Source organism: Danio aesculapii, chromosome 20, assembly GCF_903798145.1.
Source record: "Danio aesculapii chromosome 20, fDanAes4.1, whole genome shotgun sequence".
NCBI lineage: Eukaryota > Metazoa > Chordata > Actinopteri > Cypriniformes > Danionidae > Danio > Danio aesculapii.
The window spans coordinates 17,453,535-17,466,247 of NC_079454.1; the positions used below are offsets into that span (position 1 = coordinate 17,453,535).

At 38.5% G+C, this 12,713-nt stretch overlaps 1 protein-coding gene across 3 annotated transcripts in view; it reads left to right on the forward strand.

Moving 5' to 3' along the window:
- The window catches only part of arid1b (AT rich interactive domain 1B (SWI1-like)), a 160,423-nt gene that overhangs the window by 65,986 nt on the left and 81,724 nt on the right, over window positions 1–12,713 (forward strand). The gene's annotated exons all lie outside the window — the stretch shown is intronic.

Below are 12,713 nucleotides of genomic sequence, written 5' to 3' on the forward strand. Positions count from 1 at the left end.
ATCACTCTTTCCCTTTATTGACCCTTCTCTGGGACCTGATCTTTTTTCAGACAAGAGATGTCTCTTTGAACTGCACACAGTCTAGCCAACTAATGTTTATATGAGAGTTGGAGTGGAGAAATTGGAGCAGTTAATGAGAAAAAGCTGGGAAGACAGATGAGAGCTCTGCACGGCTTTCAGTAGCTGAATATTCAGAACCATAAATATGAGAGAGGCAAAGGCATGACTGTTGAAAGAAAAAAAGAAAGGTTTGCTCTAAAACCTTGTAAGCACCTTCTGGCATCATATAAACAAAAATATAAACTCATAAGTGACTACTTTAAAGTGATGTAGATAGACAGCAAGTTGCTTTACACAAATTGTGATTCTCTTGTAAGGGGGCAGGAGATTCCCAGGAAACAGAATTCAAACAATCAAGACGAACCAAGTGTTCCAATGCAGTGATTTGTAACACTGGTTTTAGAGTACCTACAAAACTGCTGATTTTTGATGGCTCTATTTGCACCTATTTGAACTCGTAAGGCTGTGTCCGAAATTGCATACCTCCATACTATATAGTATGCTGAAAACAGTATGCAAGCTGAGTAGTATGTCTGAATTTATAGAATTCAAAAAACAGTTTGCCAGAAGTACCCGGATGACTTACTACTACCGGCAAGATTCTAAAGTGTGCATCCGATGCATGCTATCCCATGGTGCTACACGAGAGAATTCATGAATGGGAGTGAAGTGACGCAACTGATCCAAGTAGGTCATGTAATCATGACAAAATGGTGGCTTTAGTACGTCTGAGTTTCATTCATACTGTATAGAATGTACCTTTCTTATGTTTTAGTTTGTTGAATCTCGTGTTTGCCCAAGTATGTAGAATAGCCCTTTATGAAAGATAATGCTCTGACTGGCTGTTCAGCTACAAATCAAAGCACAAGGACAAGTCAAGTGGATACACAAAGAAGCTGACAGTCGCTTTGTAGCATTTGTTAAATATTTGCAATTGATAAAGATCATCAGATGTATTTGGACAATCAAATCCCTCTGGTGAGCAAGAATTACTGTGTAGATGGTACATCAATGGTCTCAAACTCAATCCCTGGAGAGCCATAGCTCTGACCTGTTTAGCTCCAACCACCTCCAACACCTGCTTAATAGTCTCTAGTAATCTTGATTAGTTGGATTAGCTGTGTTAGATTAGGTTTGGAGCAAAACTGCAGAGCTGCGGCACTCCTGGAATTGAGTTTGAGACCTTTGTGGTTCATAAACACCGATTTGTTTATGATTTGTATGTGTGCAGCACTAGTTCAGTTTTCCCTTTGTGGAATGACAATACTCTGGCATCTGCAGGTATGGAATGATCAAGAAGGCCCAGAAAGTAGGTTCTCTTTCAGTCGTCCGTTAAGAGTTTTAATGTGCAACTCTTTGGTCCATGTGGACCAGTCGGAGCTGACACCAGTTGCTTTTTGTCACCACTCGTTCTTTGATGTCAACTTGATGTATCCTGAGCATAAGGAATCATTGTAAATGTGTAGTGTTGGTGATCTTTGGGACCAGTGATATGAACCAATCTTCCAGACTGACCAGCTGACAAATATTTTCAAAATTCCCCGCTAATTTTCCCCTCTTCCCTATAATAGAGTTTCATCTAGCATGTTGCTAAGTTAAAATAGCAGACTAGTGAATAAAAGCACAAAAATAATTGAGCTATTATATGTAGATTTGTGTTTAGTGCATTATAAGTATTTATAATATATCTTAATCTCTGCTTCTTGTATCATGAATAGATTTTTTTTCTCTGATAGTGTGCCTTCTCAACAAAGGATACATGGTATACTGTCTTACAGATTGTCCAAAAAAAGGCATGTACTTTTCGCAACAGCCTTCATATTGAGGGCATGAGTGATGCCTTAAAATTTTGCCTATGTAGGCAGCTTGCTAGATTTTGTGGATTCACAAAGCCTTTTGCTGCATTACTGTGGTGCTTCACTGATCTCTGCTTGGTTTTGATGATTTCCTTTCAAAAGTGTAGCTCTCTTTCTGTCCTCTCTTGCTTTTCCTCTCATTTTAGTCCTGCTGTCTACCCTTCATTCGTTTTTGCCCGTCCTCTTGTCACAGACTGGCTGGAAGGGGAGGATTGTGTCTTTCCCGCAATAACACAGCTGCAGTGAGACAGACACGGCCGACTCACTCTCACAGCCGTTCTGCAGCGCTCTAATTTACCGAGAGCTTGAAAGAATCGTTGTTTATCCCAGAGCCCTGCAGGCTGATCTGTATCCTGTCAATGCGGCCCTCTCCCCCACCATTCCGCCGTTCCTCTCCTTCACTCCACTCTGTCTTCCCGTGCTCCTTTGATTCCACTCCCTCTCTCCGTGCTCCACAACTTGTTCTCCATAATTAGAACGAGCACGTAGGGGATGGAAAATGAGGGAGGGGAGAGAGGCGCCAGGGCCGTGCTGATGAGGCAGACGAGAGAGCCTTCTGATTGGTTGAGCCGTTGGCAGGGGACGTGAGGGGGGATGGGAATCTGCAGCATGATTGGCTGAAGCTGCTCTTCGGGGAGGAAGTGAAGGATAGATCGAGGCCTAACTCGGCTGTGTATGTGCGTCTCGCACTCGTTTTCTCTCTGAAGCCTCTACAGGGATCCAGGCTGCTCTCATCAACAGCTCATCAAATCAAGCACAGCCTTGCCGTTGTCTACCGTGTCTCACTCGCTCCACAGACGCATACATTAGTCACTGCTAGTGCTAGAGACGAAAGACGAAGCCTTTTATGTTTTGCCGAAATCTTTTATCTGTCCTTTCATTCTCCTTCATTAAGGATGTGCAAAATGACAGAATTTCAAAATCAACTTGTCATTGGCTTGTCTGAACGGCTAGTTGACCCATTCGTCTTCAGTAATTTTCCCTCAATGATTAAAAATCCAGTTTTAATGTCAATCGCACATGTTTATTCAGAGGCGTTTATATAAGTCATGCCTTGCGCTCAAAACTAGCTAGGTGGAGCTCTGTGAAAAGAATGCAGAAATCGGACTCCTTGATAAGCCTGGTGCTAAAAATTAAAAGATGCGACAATCGCCAATATTAAAGTCTACAGCAACCATTTGAATATCATAATGAAAAACTAGTCTACCTCACTAATTGACAATTAGTTGACCCATCCCTATTTTGCCCGTAAATGACAAGCTGTCCCATTACAGCTTGTCAATAAGGCAAGATAATCCAAAAGCTGTTTCATGCCTTTAGGCGCTCTCATTGCCCATATTAACAATGCTAATTGGTTCAGTGGATCCAATTCTTTTTTAATTTGAGTTTCAAACAGTCTTGTTTTGTTAATTGATGATAAGGGAATTGTGGTCCTCTGTAGATGGATTACTCTCTGTCAAAGAGAACGCCACTGAAGCTAAAATGCCAATGGAAATATGCTCTAGCTGTGACCTTCCTCAGACTGTCTGGGGAGATATAAAACCAACGGGCCATCATTTCTTGTACGGTCGCTTGAACCCCAAACCCTGGTCGTTTTCTCAAGCCAAGACCTTGACAAGGAAGTTGTTCAGCCAGCGAGACGATGGAGCTTTGTCTTGCTGTAGCTTTACTCAGCGGACCTCTTGACTTTTGACAGGAAATGAAAGATTAATGTCTGCTTTTAACAAAGATCGGATTTGAGGGCCACAGAGGGGAAGCTCTTGAATGTTAGTGTGCACACAGAAGCCCCCTTTCGTTGTAGTATCGAGTCTCAGAGCAGCCGAGCTAGAGTGTGCCATGCAGTTGAGCTGAAGTACGCTTGCCTCCTTCATCTCAGTATTCTTTCATCCGTTTATTTCTGTGTTGCTCTGGGGCAGAATAAAACATAGCCTCTCAGGAATATTCACGTGCTTGAGATGACTATGATACAGTACTGGCTCTAAAATTCACAGAGCCCAAAATTGGTTTGAGTTGGCCCCCACTCCCTTGAGCTCAAAGAGTAGGGTATACCATAGAGCAGTGGTTCCCAATCCTGTTCCTGAAGCGCCCCCAACAGTGCGCATTTTGTATGCTTCCCTAATCAAACACTTCTTATTCAGGTCATCAGCTCGTTAGTAGAGACTACAAAACCTGAAACGGGCGTGTCAGATAAAGGAGTCACTAAAACTGTGCGTTGTTGGTTGAGAGGTTTAAGAACTGGGTTGGGAACAACTGCCCTAAAGCACCTTTTGTGGGCTTATCTCATCACAGTGCCGAAATTGATATGAAAAGAAGATATGTAAAAGATCCCATTTTAGCTAATGTCCAGTATTAGCTGAAAGTGTATTGATAATATTGTAATATTTAATGACATAAATAACAATTAATTAGTGATGGGTTTTATGGACATAAAACTATGTATTATACTATATTAAGAAACAAAAAGTAGAAGTATTATCTTTACTATTTTGTTATAATGTAACATCTGTTTCATTCATACTTAGGGGTATGACGGTCATTGTGACAACAGTGTCACGGTTGTCCATGCCACCGGCAGTAGTACGTGGCGTCACGCACTCTAAAACACAAATTTCCGTTATGTTGCCAAGTATTACATTTCTGTTAAAATATAATGTTAGGCGCGATTCAGCAAGTTGAAGTTCAGCCATGAATCTTGTTGGAAAACCAAATGTTACATCGCCAATCTGGGAACGTTTTGGATTCGTGCTGAACGAAAAAGATGAACCAATCATTTGGATGAAGCTATTTGTAGGCTTTGTTTTAAAAAAAAAAGTGTTAAATGGGCAAACACGTCGAATCTCCCAAGCCATCTCCGGTTATGTCACCCATACACGTGTCAACTCCTGTCTTCTGAACGCAAACGCCCAGCTAGTCAGCCAGGTATCGCAGAGGCATTTTCAAAAATGGCCAGATACAAAAGAGAAAGTGATAAATGGAAGACATTGACGAGAAATGGAGCAACATGTTTGGTAGTTGAGAATGCGCCGCTCCGCAGTGTAGAGAAACCTGCTTTCTGAGAAATGCTGGCGGCGGAACAATGAAGCAAGATAGGCTACCCTCTCTTGCACGGTTGCGAAAAAGTATCTGTGCATTTGTGCTACAAGCACACCGTCTGAACGTGCATTCAGTGCTGCTGGAAACATTATACATCCCTAATTAGGTCTTAGCTTAAACTGGACAGTCAACGTTAGTTTTTCTGGCAAAGAATTTATAATATGAACAAAAAACAAAGGTGGAGAGCTATAGGCTACGCTGTTTTTTTTTTTTTTTTTTTTTACATCTGACTTGTTACTAGTAGGCTAATATCTTTTGTTTTTCTTCCTATTATTATCTACTATTTATATTAATACTGATTAGTAAAGTGTCATTTAGGCTATTTGTGAAGTTTTTAAAAATGTAACATTTATTATTATACTGTCTCAAGCAGTTAAAGTTATTTAATATTTAACTGCATTATTTATAGGCTTTAATGTGTTGTTACACTAATGAAAGTTCAAAAATAAACACATATGTTTGTATAGATATTTCAGTATAACTCTTTGGTCTTTGTAATTAATTCATTTATTTATTTTTTATTTGTTGGTGGTACGAGAGGAACATTTTGTCAGTGAATATTGTCCTCACCACTTTAAATAAATAAATAAATAATTAAATAAATAAATAAACAAATAAATAAAACACCTTGAAAGGATGCAATAAAGCAAAAGCATGCTCTTAATCTGATTTGTACATGCAATAAACCTATATTGCGCCGACAAGAACAAGCTCTAAAACGTAGTCTAAAGCGAGAGGAGTTATTAATTTACTATTAATATTAGTTGTTAATATTAATTATCAGAAACAAAAACTGCGTTCATATGATAATGGTGTCATGGTGTCGTGTCTGCGATCTTTTCTCATGGAAGAACAGGTAATCCATGTTATTTGCCGTCTCCCCAGTCAGGTTTTCATCCACAGTTTCCGCTTTTGTTTATTCTCGCGACAAATAATAAAGTATTGCTATAGCAAGCACGCCGCCAGGATATCATAACTGAGGGGGCATTTTAATCGCATACGGGGGCACTAGACCTGGTGACTGATTTTAGTCCCTCTCGTTCCTTTCATTTAGGCTATTTATTTAAGTTACTGTATATATATTAAGTTATACATAAGTTACTGACTTAAGGCAGTAATATACATTTTATAGTAATAATAATATGCACAGTTTTGCTATTAGGCCTACTGATTTTATCAATGAAGGTTATGCAACAATTACATTAACGCAAACGGATGGCTTCAGCGCCAAACGGGTGCTTTAAATGATATTTTATTCTTTTTATTTCTTTCCGTTTTATTTCAAATAACATAAATGTTTAAAGTTTTTGATAAAGACATCAAACTATGCCCACACATGCAAGCTAACCCACTACATTGTATAACCGGTGAAAAAATCATAACGAGTCATCATGCTTCATTCCCCAACCAACATCAATGATAGGAAAAAGTGTTACAATTTAATGTCATTAATAGGAAAAATTTTACAATTTAATGTCATTTAAAAAAATAGTACCTAAATGTGTTACTAGCAAAACAGAGAGCCTGTCTACCCTAGATTATCATTGAGCCTACCTGCAGCGCATTTCAAAGGTGGATCTGCGGCAAATCCACTTATAGTGAGCTATAGTTTAGACAAAATATTGTCTGTTTATTTCTGCTTTGCCATCAAGAATAGCTTCAATCAAAGCTGAATTAAAGCATTTGAATTTTTTACAGCAACACTGCAGCATTTGTTCATGAACAAATCAGTTTATGAACTAGTCAAGTCGGTGTTTGTCAATAACATATACCACTCTTATGTATGCAAGTATGTGCAGTATGAAAGTTTGCCACCCAGTGGTTGAGATAGGTATTGCACTCCTTGATCAAAACACATTTTCACTCGGCACCTCTAACAAGTCTACTCAAGCGCAGGTTGCCAGATTGACTGATTTAAGCCTAAAGGCTGATTTAAGGCTGATTTAAACCCTTTTCTAACTAAAAGCAACGGCATGTGATAGAAGGAATATTTTGTCCTAAACAACACCTAAAATTTTTATTTTTTGAAACGACTTCTATTTCTTACAGGTGAACAACAGGATAAACTGATCACCTTAGGTACACCTCGTGTGCTTTATTTAGTGTTAAATGCTAATAATGTTAGTTTGAATGCCATTCTATGTGACATTTATTGTCATATACTGAAAGCAGCAGCAGACGGTTTGAAATTGAACTTGAGTGCAAGCTAAAACATATCAGTGATTCAGCATGTACATTAATAATGTTAAAGAAGTTTAATATGTATTAATTAGATTGTAAACTTTACCATTTTGCTGCAGTGCAGTAAGTGCACTATTGTGTATTTCTGAATTCTGAATTTTTATCATGTTTTGTCTGGTGCAAACAGCCAAATTGCTTATCACTCTCATCACGTAGCTTGTTGTTAGGACACGGGGTTACAATGTAACCTGCTCACCTAATGTTTACGTACATAATATTTATATTATTTGCTAATTAATAACCACCTCATGTGGAACTTTGAATCTACTTCTCATTTGGGGGCTGTTACTGTCCACCAGAGGTCTCATTTCAGTCATGCATGCATACTTTGGGAGCCTTACTGACTTAATGAATGAAATACGCGATTTTCCACCAAGGCAACCCAGGGTGCTAAAATATAATTGACTAAACAGGCTGTGGGCGGGTTAAAGGAACCAAAACAAAGACAGATGTTTCAGCACGTAGCGCACATTTTTAAAGCAAAATATCTGACTTAAGCATTGTCTTTCAGACAAACAAGAATGTTTACTTAGCATCTTTCTTAAATATCTGCAAACATATTATGGTATTTTTATGCTTTAGAAGAGTCAAAAACTAACTTAGAGCACCTTTAAATGAGTTGTATGGTTAACCGTTTTCTTGAATTATGGAAAATGAAGTATACATTAAAATTCAGCTCTTTGAAAGACAAGCCTAGAATGTTACTGTTATGTATCTACGAGACAAAACATATTTTGAGGACAGATGGTGCCTCCACCTTTGATTAGGGTGAAGAGTGGAACATGTTCACCCCAGGATGTAGTTCATCAGCAATGTCCCCCGTCACTATACTCCTAGCAATTGTTAGCAGACAGCAGACGATACCCACAGCTGGCATGACGCCACCTCCAACTGTGCAAGGTGGTTTTATCAGAGTTTTTTTTTTATATATCTAACAGCAAATGCAGCTACCCCTAAAAAAATGTCTCCAAAATCAGCAGCAGTATAGACATTTTGAACACTTGCCAATAGGCCTTTCACAGACAGTCTTTAATGGTAAATTACCCTGTAAATTACTACTTAAACATATGCGAACATTATCTTTTCAGAAATACTGGTAAATCAGGCCTGGCAGTCTTCCAGGAGGAGAAGTCTTAACATTAGCAGTAAATTACTGTTGTGATGCTACATGTGAAGAAAACATAAGAACACCAGTATGAGCAATTACAAGGCCAGGATATGCTAACGTAATTTGGGCCAATCAGACAGCTGTGATGAATTGGATGATTAGTTTGTGCCATTTACAGGAAGATCAGCTGGTTCTTGTATTCTTGTATGGCGCTAAATGGACATCTGACTGTTGTGCTTTGTTTTACAAATGTTATAAGATTTGTACAGAATGAAACAGTTGAAACTAAAGCACTAATCGTCATCCAGGTGGATAAAAAAACACTAGATTACTTGCAGGTCCACACAGAATCTAAACTGAAATTGCAGAAAACTGTTAAGCCTGTTAATCAGTCTGTTTTCTTAAATATGTGTACAAATATATAGTTTTGAAAATTTATTTCATTTATGTTATTGGTTGATATTCAGATGGTTACATGTTAAGATGATTTGTGTACAGTTTAATATATAAAGTAATATTTTTTAATGTTTTTACTGGATGTATTATATGATAGACCTACTGTACTGTAGCTTTGTTTACCAAACAAGTGATTCCAATTAAATTAGCATTTTCCAAAATATTTTTTTTGTTATTTATATCTGTAAATTGTTCAGCTTTTTTACTCTAAAATCATTTTGGATAAATCTGCATATTTTTTAGTTAAAAAGTTTACAGATTCTGTCTGATCCTATACAGAATTTATTTACATTACATGATTTATTGGTATTTTGGTACTGATGCGTGAAAGGTATCTTGTATTGGTAAAAGAAGGCAGGCTTTGCTTGTTTAAACAGTACACATACACTCACCAGACACTTATGCCTTACTAGTACCAGTTTGGACCCCCTTTTGCCTTCAGAACTGCCTTAATGCTTCAACACGGTACTGGAAATGTTCCTCAGAGATTTTGGTTCATCTTGACATGATAGCATCACGCTGTTGCTCCACATTTGTCGGCTGCACAACCATGATGCGGATCTCTCATTCCACCACATCCCAAAGGTGCTCTATTGCATTGATATCTGGTGACTGTGGAGGCCATTTGAGTACAGTGAACTCATTGTCATGTTCAAGAAACCAGTCTGAGATTATTCGTGCTTTATGACATGGTGCGTTATCTTGCTGGAAATAGCCATCAGAAGATGGGTACACTGTATTCATAAAGCGATGGACATGGTCATAACAATACTCAATATAGGTAGGCTGTGGACACGATGCTCAATTGGAACCAATGGGTCCAAAGTGTGCCAAGAAACATCTGGTGTGGTCTTCTGCTGCTGTAGCCCATCCGCCTCAAGGTTGGACGTGTTCTGTGATCAGAGATGCTCTTCTGCATACCTCGGTTGTAACGAGTTGTTATTTGAGTTACTGTTGCCTTTCTATCAGCTCGAACCAGTCTGGCCATTCTCCTCTGACCTCTGGCATCAACAATGGCATTTGCGCACAGAACTGCTGCTCACTGGATATTTTCTTTTTTCATATCTCTGTAAACCCTGGAGATGGTTTATGTGTAAAATCCCAGTAGATCAGCAGTTTCTTAAATACTCAGACAAGCCAATCTGGCACCAACAACCATGCCACGGTCAAAGTCACTTAAATCACCTTTCTTCCCCATTCTTAATGGCAAGTGGCACTCAAACTTGTTTTATTTATGAATAATTTGAAATGAGCCAATTCCATCACATCTTGTCGGGCTGCTAAAGCCTTTTCACAGTTGCATAACCTTTTTTATAACCTGCCGCGAAACCTCACGTGTTTCTCAAAAAAAAAAAATTGATAGGAATGATTGGTGTACAAGAAAAATTCACCATGTGAAAATATGAAGAGGAGAACAAGCGATCCCGTACTAGCTATACTAGCTAAATATGCTAGCTAAATAATTTATTATTTCTAACGTTTAATTTCTTAACCTTCCTTAAGCAACGCAAAGTGCAAGATCAGTGCAAGTATACAGGATGTATACTTTTGTTTTGTGTTTGTTTTACCATTTTGAACAAGTTGTTAAACATTGACCAGTTCCCGCCTTTTTTCCTTGAATGAGTATTTGTTTGAGCTACTTCTACTGTAGCATCGCACGGATTTCTGGTAAAAACTCTGGCACAGAAACTTGGAAATTTTCTGAGGAGTTATTGCTGAGCAGCGCAGACAGAATGCAGAAGTATAAATACTCAGTGTGGTGTAGGCTACATGCAAGGTACTTTACAGTGATCACTCGATGCAGTATAAATCAGGCTTTATGAGAAATCAATGGAAATTCTCTCGTCATTAAGGCCCAATCAAAATTCTATTTTGTACCCCTTCCCCTTGGCCCTTATGGGCTGTGAGTGTGAAGGGGAAGGGCATCAAAATTTACCCCTAAGAAATGGAAAACCACTACAGCACCTGCACCTGTCATCATATGTCATCAAGATCTCATTCTTCATATGAGATCTGATCATCGCTACTTTTGTAGTTGTTCCAGTTGTGTTATTTTTTTGGTATTTATCTTCAAGAATCACTGAAGGCATATTCTATGTTATCATAACAATCTAATTTGGCAATAAGATCGTAACTATACCGCGCATTTAAACAGTGGCCATATTCATCTATGTAAACACACCAAAAACAACATTAACATTATAGAAGACACTGTAAAAAGCTCATTCCCAGCCACTAGACTTTTCTGACAGATAGATAGCGAAATTTAGCGTATTTTATTTTAGCATTTTTTTTTTAAGCATGATGGTAAAACACGAACGCTGTTGTGAATATATTAAAACATGTGTTTGTTTGTTGTAAAAATTCCTAATAATGACAAAAGATACAAATTTGTGGATCTCCTTACTTCCGGGTGCAGCTTTACTGTCGTTGTGGCTGGTGTATTCAGGGAAATTTTTTTACCCCTTGGTTTTAAGTGTGGCCCTGAAAAACAGGGCTATCTACCCCTTCCCCTTAGCTCTAAGCCTTCAAGATAAAGAGAATTGGGACACCATTTTACTTCATTATGTCATTTACTCTCGTCATTTACTTTGCTTGTGAGACTGGAGCTTCCAGACATTCTGGGAAATTCTGTCATTTTTTACTCCCACTGTGGATGTCATTGGCTACAGTTTTCCAACATTCTTCAAAATATCTTCATTTGTGTTGAACAGAATAAAAACAGTTTGAGGAAATGAAATGAAATCAAATGCAGTCGCTGTTCCATTTTGTGCCACTAGTGGAACAGCAATAAAATAGGAACGATGCTCAGACTGATAAAATGGTAATCAAGCTCCTCACACGGGGTCCAGTCTGTTTGAAGGCCATTTCCTTTACCACAGAGCTCAGCGATGCCCTGCATGCGAGACTGGAGCTTTTCAGACGTTCCGGGTGAGAAATGATGGCTGGGACGAGTTTGACAGGCCACCTGCTGAGCGAGTCTGATCCGCCATAGACGTCTCCTATCACTGCTGTCAACTGAAGCACTGACATCAGCCACAACAGAAAGCCACTGTCACACTTCAGTGTTTAATGGGCTGTGAATGGGAGCTGCACACAGTGACGCGTATGTGTGTGTGATGGTAGCAATTTTACATGCTCTATCAGACAGCTCTTTGAAGCTACCAGAGACAAGATGAGATATGATGAGGTGACTGGAGATCTGACATCTTCTCGCTCTCTCTCACATATATACTTCTAACAGTGTGGCTCCTCGTACAGACACACACACACACACACACACACACACACGCACACACACACACACACACACAGTATTTCTCATTATCACACAGTGCGGATAAAATCGTTTTTTGTTGTCTGTCCTTTTTCACTGTTTCGTTTTTTTTCTATCAATGCGCCTTAAATGGGAGGCAGCTACATTCATTTCTCCATCTAAACACACACAAACACTTGCTGTAATGATCAGACTGTTTCTGTTTCTCCGCTTGTCCTTCATATTGTTTTTATGTTTTACTTATACATTTTTGTTGAATATTTAGAAAATTTTAGAATATTTAGAGTAGTATTTCTACATTTTTTGTCCTTCATTTTAACATCATGCAATAAGGATGTTCCACAATGGTTACCTAATGCCTGAGTGGTACAGTATGGTACGGTATGGGTCACCTTTATCTTTTGTGACAAGTGAAGGGTGATTAAACAATAGGCCTGTCACGATATCTATTTTCTGTTGTACAACATATTGCACCAAAATATATTGCAATAAACAATAATATTGTCATATTTTGTGTTAATTTTCTGTAAAAAAAAATACCACTGACAAGTCTTTATTACATAAATTTTTTATTACTCCTAGACCCAGACGTTAGGTCACTTAATTTCAATATTTCATATGG